Raw genomic sequence first — 13,903 nt, forward strand, 5'->3', positions numbered from 1 at the left:
TCGACCTAACTCGTGTAGTGTAGATCAGGCCTAACTAATTCTTCAAACATGAGTACTTCTTGAGGGAGACTCTGTAAAGGAAAACTATCATTGCTCCTTAACAGATAATTCTCCAAGGCAAAATGTCAGTAACTTCATTTTAGGTTGTTCGTTTTTTTGTTTGTTTGTTTTTTGTTCTACATACAGCTTGATACACAGGTATTGATGTAACACTCCTCCTTCCCCCCCCTTTTTTTTAGTCTGCCTATGCTATACAGATATTGACTATTGTAGACATATAGGGTTATAACAGACTGGAAAAAAAAAAGAACAGGAGTACTTGTGGCACCTTAGAGACTAACAAATTTATTAGAGCATAAGCTTTCGTGGACTACAGCCCACTTCTTCATATGCATCCGAAGAAGTGGGCTGTAGTCCACGAAAGCTTATGCTCTAATAAATTTGTTAGTCTCTAAGGTGCCACAAGTACTCCTGTTCTTTTTGCGGATACAGACTAACACGGCTGCTACTCTGAAACCTGGAAAAAAAAACCTATTCCATCTTTCATGTTGGCAAAAAAAATCAGAGGAAAATGATTAGATTTCCTGCATTCAATTCTACAGTAAAATCTATAGGTCCTTGAAACATCAATTAGAGGAATGAAAAAGTATGTCTTTTTTTTGTTTTTTGTTGTTGTTTTTTTGTACTAATGGTGGAAGGAAGTGACTGATGCTTTAGTGTAGAGTAGCTAAATCAGCTGTTCTGTAACTTTTTGTTGTGACTTTAACAGTAGAGATAAGTATCTTAAAACAGGCTTTTTTGCTGTACTCAACTTCAGTAAATTTTTCCAGCTTACTATCAAAACTCAGGCATATGTGAAGTGTTTGCTTAATAAAGCTAACAGTGATCCATTTACTTATTCTCTCACTGCCCTTTGTAACAACTAGCTCAGTATTAGGAAGAGCTTTGTTGAGGCTGAGAATACTGGTGGTGGTAGTCAAGTGCTAGCTCCTAACTGGAGGGGGATGTGGGGGGGTCACATGATAGTAAATCTAGGATTTCTTGCTTCATTTATGTGTGTGCATAGAATGTTATGGTCATTACTAGATCAAGGGATGTTGTTAATAGCTGATGGTAATTCCTCTGTGACCTATTCACTTAGGTAAATAAACTTTCCATTCAGAAAACACAAGGCATCTTGCTGCTCACTTAACTGAAGAAGCTGAGTTCATTTTAAAGTCTTCCTTTTCTTTGTGCAATCCATTTCATTTTTGAGTCCTTTTCTAATAATAAAAGAATCACTGCAAGAATTCTGCAAAAAAAATCAGGTAAAATGCATTTTTTCTAAACAAAAAAAAAGTTGTTTTAACAGAAAAATTATCCAACTGTTCTAATAATCTGGGGATAAGAAGCATTTTTAAAATGTACAATTGAAAAAACTTTATTTAAAAACATAATCAAGACTTGGAAAATAGTACAGGGTTTGATTAAGCTTATTTTAGCATTTTATATACATTTGAACATACAGGACTTTACAACTCCAGAGGATACACACACTGTGTTAGCTGTTTAATTGTAAGCGGTTGCTTTTAAATATTAAGCAATATTTACAGTAAGTGTTGCTATTGACCTTGTTACTTATTGATTAAGATGCCAACTTACATTGAAGAGATGTACTTACATTACAAGATGTACAACTTACAAGAACATTGAAAAGATATGAAGTTGAGGTCATTTATTTTAGTTCATAGCAAATTTCATTTTGCTTGTCAGATTTTAAAACACTAACTTTTTGCCCTCAATCTATTATGCCTGCGGATGAATGATAGAGCTAGTTCAGGCATATTTTTATTGGGTTATATATTTTGCAAGATAAACTTAGTATCTTTAAAACATAAATTCAGCTCTGTTGTGATTGTGTTGCAACTAGCAATAATATTGCATAGTATGAATACCTCTCTGAGCTAAGCAGTATAGAATTATTTAATTTGTTTTAAACAACCATATAATTGGCATCAGCTTTTTTTCCCTTTTGTTTGTTGGACTTGATGTATGGCTAAATTGTGGCATTATGCATTTTGGCTCTAGTTGCCGTGTGCTTTTGTTACTCAGCTTTCTTGAGTAACGGCAATGGAAAGAACAGTTGCTTAGACTAGAAATGTGTTACTCTGCATGGACTGATCTGTCTTATGCAGCAAGAGTTAAGCTGGTTACAAATTCCTTTTTTCCATGAGTTCTGGGGTGTTTATAACTTAGCTGTGAAAATTCAGATCACAGTTCACACTCAAACAGAGTTTGAGGTGTGAACCTGGGAGTGACCCTATATAAAGCAGAATGTAACTTTGTTTTTTTTTTATGTAGTGTTTGTATAATTATAAACTTTCTCTGAGTGGGGAAAACACTCTAGCATTACAGATTAAACAAATATAGGATGAACCGCAGCAATGCACTGCAAGTTTAAAAAGGAATAGGATTCAGTTTAAGGATAAAAATCCTTTTGTATTTTTGGATAGATGCACATAATGGAAACATTTATTTATTTTTATTGTATTTATATATACTTATTAGCCCATGATGGCAGAAATCTCATGGAAAAACAGTTGATCTTTTGAGATGTTACCATTCAAAACGCTGACAATCTGATACCAGCTCCTGAGATTTTAGCACTGAATCTGAATCCAAAACCTATACCTGATTCACCTTGAATGTGAACTATCAATCAGTCCTCTGTATAGTTCATGGTAAGCCCATCTAAGCATAGGGATTTAATGACCAAATTTGCTTGGGCATTATATATGAATTCTAGCCACTAATCTCAATAGCAGAATTTGCCTCCCACTTCAGATCTTTTTGGTTGAGTTTTGAGCAGCAGTGGAAGGAAAAAAAAGGGAGGAAGGAAGAGATGTGAAACTGATGCCCAGGAACAGAAAGTGGAAGGGGCAGAGCATCAAAAGAGGTGGCTTGTTAATGGATTTCTCTTCAGAGGGCATGTTAAATAAAGACAAAGCCTATCAAAAAGAATATTGAGAAACTAGATGTTAGAGACTTAATAGTTTAAACTGTATTGTAGAAGTAGTGTGTCCAGTTCGGGGCCCAGGTTTCAGGAAAGATGTGGATGAATTGGAGAGAATCCAGAGAAGAGCAACAAAAATGATTAAAGGTCTGGAAAACATGACCTATGAGGGAAGACTGAAAAAACTGGGTTTGTTTAGTCTGGAGAAGAGAAGACTGGTGCGGGGACAGGGTGAACACAACAGTTCAAGTACATAAAAGTTTGTTAGAAGGAGGAGGGAGAAAAATTGTGCTTGTTAATCTCTGAGGATAGAACAAGAAGCAATGGGCTTAAATTGCAGCAAGGGCAGTATAAATTGGACATTAGGAAAACTTCCTAACTGTCAGAGTGGTTAAGCACTGGAATAACCAGGGAGAACATAAGAATGGCCTAGGGAGAACATAAGAATGGCCTTTTGAGTCAAACCAGTGGTCCGTCTAGCCCAGTATTCTGTCTTCTGACAGTGACCAGTGGTGCTTCAGAGGAAATGAACAGAGCAGGTTATCAAGTGATCCATCCCATGTCACTCATTTCCAGCTTCTGGCAAACAGAGGCTAGGGACACTTCAGAGCATGGTTTTGCATCCCTGTCCATCCTGGCTAATAGCCAGGACCCATTGATGTACCTATCCTCCATGAACTCATCTTGTTCTTTTTTGAATCCTGTTATAGTCTAGGCCAGGGGCGGGCAAACTTTTTGGCCTGAGGGCCACATCGGGGTTGTGCAATTGTATGGAGGGCCGGGTAGGGAAGGCTGTGCCTCCCCAAACAGCCTGGCCCCCACCCCCTATCCATCCCCTCCCACTTCCTGCCCCCTGACTGCCCCCCTCAGAACTCCCAACCCATCCAACCCCCCTGCTCCTTGTCCCCTAACCACCCCCTCCCAGGATCCCCACCCCCATCCAACCCCCCTGACCCCTATCCACACCCCCGCCCCCTGCCAGCCCCCCCGGGACTTCCACTCCCTATCCAACCGCCCTCTGCTCCTCGTCCCCTGACCACCCCCTCCTGGGACTCCCTGCCCCTAACTGCCCCCTGGGATCCCACCCTTATCCAACCCCCCTTTCTCCCTATCCCCTGACTGCCCTCCCGACTCCTATGCACATCCCCGCCCCCTGACAGGCCCCCCGGGACTCTCACTCCCAACCCTCCCTGTTCCCCATCCCCTGACTGCCCCCCAGAACCTCTGCCCCATCCAGCTGCCCACTCCTCCCTGAATGCCCCCCAGAATCCCCTGCTCCCTTACCCAACCCCCCCACTCCCCGCCCCCTTACCAGCAGCAGAAGCTTGCAGCCGTGACACCCAGCCAGAGCTAGCTGTGCTCCCCACGCTGCCCAGTGGGAGCGGCGGGCCAGAGCGTGGCTGCAGGGGAAGGAGAACAGCAGGTGAGGGGCCGGGACTAGGCTCCTTGGCCGGGAGCTTAGGGGCAGGGCAGGACGGTCGCACGGGCCGGATGTGGCCATAGTTTGCCCACGTCTGGTCTAGTCCTTCACAACATCCTCTAGCAAAGAGTTCCACAGTTGACTGTGCATTGTGTGAAGAAATACTGCCTTTTGTTTGTTTTAAACCTGCTGCCTATTAATTTCACCCCTAGTTCTTGTGTTCTGAGGAGTAAATAACACTTCCTTATTTACTTTTTCCACACTAGTCATGATTTTATAGACCTCTATTATATCCCCCTTAGTTGTTTCTTTTCCAAGCTGAAAAGTCCCAGTCTTATTAATCTCTCCTCCTAGGGAAACTGTTCCATACCCATAATAATTTTTGTTGCCCTTTTCTGTACCTTTTCCAATGTATCTTTTTTGAGATGGGGTGACCAGATCTGCATGCAGTATTCAAGATGTGGGCATACCATGGATTTATATCTTATCTATCCTTTTCCTAATGATTCCCAACATTGTTAGCTTTTTGACTGCTGCTGGACATTAAGTGGATGTTTTCAGAGAACTATCTACAATGACTCCAAGATCCCTTTCTTGAGTGGTAACAGATAATATAGACCCCATCATTTTATATGTATAGTTGGGATTATGTTTTCCAATGTGCATTACTTTGCATTTATCTACATTTAATTTCATCTGCCATTTTGTTGCCCAGTCACCCAATTTTGTGAGGTACCTTTGTAACTCTTCACAGTCTGCTTTGGACTTTAACTTTCTTGAGTAGTTTTGTATCATCTGCAACTTTTGCCACCTCACTGTTTACTCCTTTTTCCTAGATCATTTATGAATATGTTGAACAGTACTTGTTTCAGTACAGATCCCTGGGTCATTATTTACCTCTCTCCATTCTGAAATGGACCATTTATTCCTACCCTTTGTTTCCTATCTTTTAACTAGTTGCTGATCCATGAGAGGACCATCTCTATTACCCCATGACAGCTTACTTTGCTTAAGAGCCTTTGGTGAGGGACCTTGTCAATCACCTTCTAAAAAACCTGAGTACACATACATCACCCTTGTCCACATGCTTGTTGGCCATCTCAAAGAATTCTGGTGAAGCATGATTTCCCTTTACAAAAACCATGTTGACTCTCCCCCAACAAATCATGTTCATCTATGTGTGATAATTCTGTTCTTTTCTATAGTTTCAACCAGTTTTCACTGGTTCTGAATTAAGGCTTACCAGCCTGTAACTGCCAGAATTGCCTCTGGAGCTTCTTAAAAAAATTGCTTATGCTCCCAATACTTCTGTTAGTCTCAAAGGTGCCACAGGACCCTCTGTTGCTTTTTACAGATTCAGACTAACACGGCTACCCCTCTGATAATTAAAAAAATTGGCGTCACATCAGCTATCCTCCAGTCATCTGGTACTGTGCAGTCTCAGTCACTGGAGATTTTTAAGAGCTGGTTAGACACACACCTGTTAGGGATGGTCTAGACAATACTTAGTCCTGCCATGAGTGTAGGGGACTGGACTAGATGACCTTTCAAGGTCTCTTCCAGTCCTACAGTTCGAGGGTTCTATTAAACTAACTGTTGGAGCATGGTACGTTACAATGGATAAAAGCCTCTGAAAAGCCCTTCCTTACTTATTCAGCACGATAAAAAAAGATTTCTATAAATACTCAGGAATATTTCTGAAAAGACTCAAGAAAAATAAAAGTCTAGTGAAAAGATTTTCATGTCTGGGTGCTTTTGCCAGACTATATTTTCCATGGTGGATTAACTTTGAACTACCAATTAAAAGTTATTACTAAATCCTGTTATAGCAGAAAGCAATTATGTTCTTAATCTTAAGATTTTACTAATGTCTCTTTCAGAGTGGATTTTTTACTTTTATTGCCAAGTCTTTTGTAAGTTACTGTCACAGGGTAGCTGCAAAGCCAATAGGTTTCCTTGTGAGGGTAATAGTGGTGGCCAGTACAAAATGTGCTTTACTTAAAAAAACAAAACAAATCAGAAAGTGAGAAAAGGGGATAGATAATATTACTGTAGTAAAGTGTGTCTGTTGGTACAATGATGACTTCATTTCTTGTTCTGAAGCATTTAAAATCCTCGAAATTCTGTCATGCTTTGAGAGAATTATTGCAGTTTTCAGACAGCATCATTTGGAACTAAAGACTGGATACACTTTACTGCTATGAAAATTGTGAGTTGTATCAGCTTTGTTCTTCTAAAACCAGACAGACCAAGCCTCCTCCATATTTTACAAAGGGGTCTTAACACTGCCAAGGTTGATAGATCCAAAGTTTAGTTTACCTTAAAAACTTGATGATTTTTTTTTTAATTCCTGGTAATTATGGGAAGTAAGGACTATGGTAGTGCAAAAATCCTGACATTTTCCAACAGCCACCAAACAATATGACTGGCAATAACACATTCCATATTTGTCAGAGTTCCACCTTAGGCAAATACTGCACTAAGAAACCAGTGTGTGGTAACTGCTGGCAGGTGCTTTTCAATGGTGATTGCTTATGCTCATCACTTGCTGTATGTCCATCTCAGAAACATAGCCACGATTAGAAATAGAGGTGAACCACTAACATTTTCAACAGCAAGCGGAGTAAGAAAATGTTCTGAGTTCATTAGAAAAGCTTAATTGTGCCGCCACAATTATGCATTTTTTTACAGAGACGTGAAAGGGAAATACTACTTTGTCATAAAATCAACATTTTGACTCTTCTCATGTTCCTCTAATTTACATACTCACTGCCTGATCATACCCCCATAAAGTTAGTGGAACTACTGCCATTGATTTCAGTGAGCCGATTACTTTTCCTATTAATTTACTTTGAATGAGGTCAAAGCCTGAGATTTGTTCTTAAAGGGATCACTCTCATGACTGGGACACTGATATTGTGTGTCTGAACATGATTCCGGGCACAACAGAACACCCTGTTGTCACATTCATGAGTTTTTAGAGAATTACCAAGTATGCTGGACTTCTCTGGGAGCCTGGCGATAGAGTACTCTACTCACCACAGGTGGTGCCTCCTCCTGGCAGTTCTGCCAGGCCAACGCCCCTTCCAGGGGTTACACTCACTCTTTCCCCCTCCATGGCCCCTCTCTCGCACTAGGAACTGCAGTATCCTCTTCATGACCTCCAGCCAGGTCACTGTGGTTTCCCCTTGCAGGGATGTGTATTGAAGTTCCTGCTCACCAGCAATCTCAGGCAGTCCTCCCATTCACTACCCCAGGTGCCATTCCCTTAGTGGCTGGTAGGGGAACCCGGGTTCCCCACACCCCCACTCTGGGTTCCTGCTCAGAGACTCTCTAAACAGCAATCAAGGTGTGGCTTCCTCCTGCACCTTATTGTCTTCCCTGAATCTCTTCCTTTCCTCCTACCCCTTCCCATTCTTCTGGGTTTGCCAGTCTCTCAATTCTCTCCCCCCACAGAGTAACCATATGCTACTTGTCTCGATAGCCCCCAAACACACCTCCCTCCTCCCAGGGAGTGACTGCAGACTACCTCCCTACAGCCTCCTCTGTTTTGAATTTCATGTTTTTATATAAGCCCCACCTGTTCCCCCACAGGTGATCTTCCCTAATTAGGGCTTTCCTCCCAGGCCTAATTCTCCCAAATTGCAGCCTAATTGGGTGATTGGGCCTAGTTGGCCCAATTCTGCTCTTGCATCACAGGCCTATCCAGTGTCTACTTAAATCAAGTGGTGACCTTCTACAGAGTTCAGTGGGTTTAGGATTGGGCCCATGAATTACAGTATATTTCAATAACCAAGACAAAAGCAGAGAGGTAGAATGACTGGATAAAACTAGACAAATCCACACAAGAGATGCTGATCTGAAGCCAGTGGAAAGACTCACGCTAGCTACATTGGACTTTGGACAAAGTTCTAGATGTATCTGTCCTCTAAATGGTGTGTGTACTAAAATTCTCTTACCATTCAATATAAGAAAGCAATGACAAATACATATCTGCCCTCCTACAGTCATAGGACACATACTTTTAGCTTCGGTTTGCAAAAATGCCATCTAATTAACAAATGTAGCTTGCAGTATAGTGTCTCTATTGAGTTTTCAGAAGTCTCATTTTCTGCTCATTGCATTTTAATTATTTGCATGCTGATGCTGGTTCTCTTATTCCACTGGGAGGGTTAATTGCTGTTTTGTTTGCTTGACCTATGAAATTACACACAGCACGTTATGGATGTTACAATTCAGGTCTGTTCTACTAACTTCTTTGACCTGAGCTGCTTATAGTGGACTTTCACTTTATACTTGGATTATTAAGAACATTTAGTTTAATTTAAAAAAGAAACCCCATCTCCTACCTTTCTGCTTTAATTAATTAAAGCATCGTGGCATAATGAGACCTTATAACCTTGTAATATCAGATGTGACAGCTGCATTGATTACTTGTTCAATAGACGGGGCTGAGCCTAATTTCCTTCTTCACATAAAAGGACAGATCCTGTTTTCTCTGCACACCCAAAACTATTGTCTTCCAGCCTGGATCAATAGGAGCCTTTGTTTTCGGGGAGTGCAGGATTTGCCCCTGTTGTGCATCCTGTCCCAACTTGGAAGCAAGTCACCAAGGATTTGGACTTGTGGAATGGGCTGTTTCCTTTTTGGGAAGGAAATGAATGGATACAGACTTTAGATATTCCTTCTTAGTCTCATTTGATTAATAAAGGCCCTGATCCAAACATTGAAGTTGCTGGAAAGTCTCCCTCTGACTTCAGTGGGCTTTAGATTAGGCTCAGTGTGCACACAATTCCTGTTGACTTTAAACTAGGATGGATAAAACAGCAAAGGCAACAGCGCTGTCTCTCTTTCTGATACCCCCTGCACCAGGGAAGTAGTCCAAGCACAGTCCTGTGTTCAAGTTCTCAACCCTAAGTGTGCTTACACACAACTACCTAACCACTGCTATGCCACATCTTCCCCACTACATGGCTTTATTTTGCTTTACAGGCTAACTATACTCCATCCAGATGATTGTGTTGAGGAAGCAGGCTGTGCTCCCTTCCTGCTCATCTGCTCTGAAACACAAAAGAAAACTCACTGAAATGACACCGTCTCCATTCCTCTTTTAGCACAAGAGCTGGAGTATGTGTGAGTGCTATTAGTTTTGATTGTAGCTGTTTTAAGTTCTAAAATACTTTCACTCAAGCTACTGGGCTAGAACAAACTCAGAAATTTGCAGTGGATCTTTACCTTCTCCTAAATATTCCCATCACAGATCTTTGATTGCTAATATTTAGTTTCTTTTGCTTCAATACTGTTGATTGCAAATGTATTTTAAGTAACTGCTAAAAAAGTCCATGCAGAATTTAATGGGGATGAACTCCCTATGTTAATGTAACTCCCTCCTGGGATCCCTTTGAACAAAAAGAGGTGGTCCTTGGTGTTTTGTGTTGGGCTAAGTCATGTAATGTTGTCTTCCATTGTCGACCAGAGGGTTAGTTAAAACCACCAATCTTATTTTCACTTATCAAACCAAGGAAGAGTCAGAACAAAGGTTTTCAGAGGCACAAAGCTAGACCGCTTTCTTGTGCTTGTAATGATTGATTTTTGCATAATTTTTACAGTTTCCAGTAAAGAGGTCTCCTATAGTTTGGTCATACATCTGACATTTATTTAATGCGTTACAAAATATGGGGATCAGTAGTCAAGTTGAGCTAGGTATTTCATGAACAGAGGCTCTTCAAGGTTCCCTTGCAGCTTGCTATTGCTCTCTTGAACAGAGACAGTCAATTGTGTTGCATTTTGCTGTGGCTTTAAAACATGGAAAAGTGCTCCTTGTGGACTTTTAATTCTAGGTGAAAGTAGAAACTTGTGACCAATGAGCAGATCCGACATACAGGGCCACACACTTGCCATTGATCCGTGTGCAAAATTCCCATTTATGTTAATGGAATTTCTGCTGTGAATTCAGGGAAGTGTGGCACTGAGTATATTGATAAAATTCATGTCAGTAGCTGCTTTCTTACAGTAACAGAAGAGCACAGTCTTTGTAACTGCTTGTTTAAAAACAAAACAAAAACACATAAGTCCCTCCCCCCCCCCCAAACACACCTCACATTTGGGTACAACTTTGTCTGCAAGTTTGCTCATTTCACAGAGTGAATCATGAAAATAATTCTTTAGACATTTTGTTTTGATACATTTCACAAAATTTTTCAGGAATTATCCACTCAGCTCTAGAAACTGGGCAACTTTCAGAACAAAACGCTGGAGAGTAAAATAAAACTAAAAATAAAAATTGCAGGGACGTTGTAGTTATGTCAAACCCAAATGTTACAAACTCAGGAGATTAAAGTAAGGTACTCTTATACGAAATCCAAGTTTGTATATGGAAATGCACAGGTAAGGCACTCAATCAACTTTAACTCTGCCTTCTAGTGACACCATGCGATTGAGGCATTTTAGTGTCTTTGGTTCCATATTAGAGGTAATTGATTTCTAAAGACAATTAGGTTTTTTTTCATGGTTTAACTTTAGCTCATAAACTAATAAACAGATTTGTAAATTCTCAGGTAATTCATTCTGTAACAACTGCCGGAAGTTTGGGGAGGATACATGTATTTTTCCTACATAACAGCGGCTGAATCGCTGCTTTCAGTGCAAAATGGAAATCAACTTTAACTCTGGAGTTGCACTGGTTGCTCCATAATAATGGAAGAAAATTTAGCAAGTCATCTAATGCATGGGAACCCTGTGAAGGCTGAGTAATCAAGAAGCTTGTTGTTAACTCAGCCAGAGTTCTTTGGCAGAAATCTCCACCAAACAGGTATCATTTATCATCAAAGCTGTTCATACCATCAATGTACATAAGATGTATTGAACATTTCAGGAAGTATTTCCCGTTGTCTTTAGGAACATGTGCAGAAGAGCTGGAGTTTAAGGGGGCTGTTTAAAGCATCAGCATGGCTTGTGATTGTAAGGCGGGCTAGTAATATATTTTCTTTGACATAGTATAGTAAACAAAGCTTAGATACCTTCATATATCCTTGTCAACCATCTTCTCGTTGTGGAGCTTTGGAACAAGAGAGATGGTGAAAGTTTATCCACAGCAGGGGAAACTCAGATTTTAAAAATTGCTACTTGCAACTGGCCAGTGGTGAAGCATGATACGGGTAGGGAGCTTATTACACAAACCCTGTCATATAAACACCATTGGCAGAATGAAATAGTGTCAAACAAGCCGTTTGACCTTAGATATATTAATTAGCTTCCAGTGAAGCAGGCTAATGTAGAAGAATACTCGACTACGTGCAGCCAGGCTGGGTTTCTCATCTGTCAGAGGCTGAAGAGACTTGATCAAAATTGTTTTTCGCAACCCACATGCATTGTGCTTGTGTGCACTAGTTGGTTGACTTTGCAGTTTCATAGTGTCTGACATGGGGTTAATTTGATTACAAAGTTGTTCAATCCTGCAAATGCAATTTTCGGTTGCAAATTATTTTCTATGGTGCATTAAACTGAGACGCTCAGAAATACAGGGAAAAGGGCAAGGGAAGCCACTTTGAATATCTCCCTGGATGAACAATCCCCTTCTGTTTGGGTTGGCACTGGAAGAACTTGCCGTTTGCAGATGACTATTCATGTGATGCCTTAGTTTCTTAGTGTTGGATATTAGTGTAGGTTATTGTAATGGTGGGGGCTATGTAAGATCATCTCAATTACCAACATCCTCATGTAGTGGTTTTCATATCCAGCTGCTCCTCGGAACTCTCCTTGTCTAACCAAGAATGTTAATTACAATCTTTGGAATTTTATGTAAGCACTGGACTAGTCAGCTGAGAAATAGTGTCAGCCAAAATGTTATCTCCACTATCATATGTAGGTCAGGCTCAGTTTCTTGTCTGATTTTGATTTGTTGCAAATGTCATGGTACTGTATGAAGTGAAAAATCCCCCTCTGGTGAGTCTCTCATAGCATGCAGTGCTGCAGTATTGTCCTGTGACTGGCATTTACAGCGATGAGAGAGAGAGGATAACATCTTTAAAAGGTCTTACGTGACTCTGGTACCTCAGGTCAATTTTCAAAACTGACTTGACTTAGGTACTTAAGTACCTAAATCCCATTGACGTAGGCTCCTAAATGCTTACATCCTGTCTGAAAATCAGATTTGGGCTCCTGAATCACATGGGTACTTTTGAAAAATTTACCCATAGTCATGTTTAGTTTAATAGAAAACTGAATAGCTGGTAAAGGGAATGGTCAATTACCAGCTTTTGTTGTAGATTTCCTATTTTTAGACAAGAAACTTCAGTATGGAGACTTTGTGTTTGGACAGTGACTAGCACATTGTGAGCACTTCCAAAATCCAAATAATTTTCCCATCTGTAAAATTAGGGATAATAAATAAATGTGAATTTAGACTGAATGAAGAAGAGCTGAATGTAAAGAGCACACACAAAAATAAGTTTTGCATATTCCTGAGTGCCTTGTACTGGCAACTGATTAACTATTTTCATGTGTACAAACATCTGCTTTAGAGCACTCCTGGACCATTATTCTTTCTATAAAGGAAGCTGAAGAATTTCAGTTAAATATATAGACTTTGAAATCTTCTGTTTGCGTGGTTTTATTTTGAGTCCTTTCCTTTGTTTGCCCTCAGAAGATTTCTGCACTGCTAGATTTTCTGGCATCAGCGTTGCCAATTCCAAAAGGTCGCTAGTAGATGAACTCCTGTCATGGTCAGAGTCAGTTTCAGCTGTATCTCCATACCTCTGCGGGGGCTCACCCAAGTCATCCCTTGAGGACAGCTGTTGCTTGGTTGTTCTTAGGCAATGGCAGTGGTGGTAGGCTTGTCCTTATACTTCTACAATGCATGACAATGGTGTTAGTCTTTGCATACATATCCTTGCCCTCTATCTGGTGTCCCTGTCATTAGGCACTAGCTGTCCTTTTTAGAGTTCAGAGAGCTCCTTGGTTCCTCTATCATAGTAGTGTTTGATTTGCTGTCATTGCTATTTAATCTCCTTCTTATCCACTGCTGGATAAGTTCATTCGGTCTAGGCAGTAGAATCCCTGTATGATTGTGGGACATGTAATGTTGTGCTGGTTGCTTCCCATGCCTTCTGTTGGTAGTCCTCCAGACCAGAAATACTGTCCTTGGGTCTTTAATATCCCACATTTGAATAGTTTCTTAGCAGCCTTGACAGCTGCCCTTTGTCTGGCTGTGATGCAATTAGATCCATTAGCCTGGATGTGTCGTGTTCAAATTTTGCTGATACTGCAAACTCCTAACAGGCAAACTGATTAACATTGGCTGGGATGGCATGCTGAGCAAATTGAGTTTTGCAGCATTCAATAACAGAGGTTGCTGCTGTGGCATGTGAAGGACCTATTTCCCAATAATCTGAATAGTAATCCGCTATCACAAAGTAGATGTGATTTCCCAATATACATAAGTCTGGGCCTCCCTTGCTCTATGGTTGAACAGGTATTTCAGGTAATTGAAT

General features: G+C 40.6%; 1 protein-coding gene across 1 annotated transcript in view; it reads left to right on the forward strand.

Annotated features, from left to right (window-relative positions):
• The first annotated feature begins 1,276 nt into the window (after positions 1-1,276).
• OCA2 (OCA2 melanosomal transmembrane protein) overlaps positions 1,277-13,903 on the forward strand; it is a 344,911-nt gene continuing 332,284 nt past the window's right edge. The window contains exon 1 of the mRNA XM_054016529.1: positions 1,277-1,307. The gene's annotated coding sequence lies outside the window, so the exon portion shown is untranslated. The remainder of the gene's footprint in view (positions 1,308-13,903) is intronic.

The sequence above is a fragment of the Malaclemys terrapin genome, chromosome 1, assembly GCF_027887155.1.
Source record: "Malaclemys terrapin pileata isolate rMalTer1 chromosome 1, rMalTer1.hap1, whole genome shotgun sequence".
Taxonomy (NCBI): domain Eukaryota; kingdom Metazoa; phylum Chordata; order Testudines; family Emydidae; genus Malaclemys; species Malaclemys terrapin.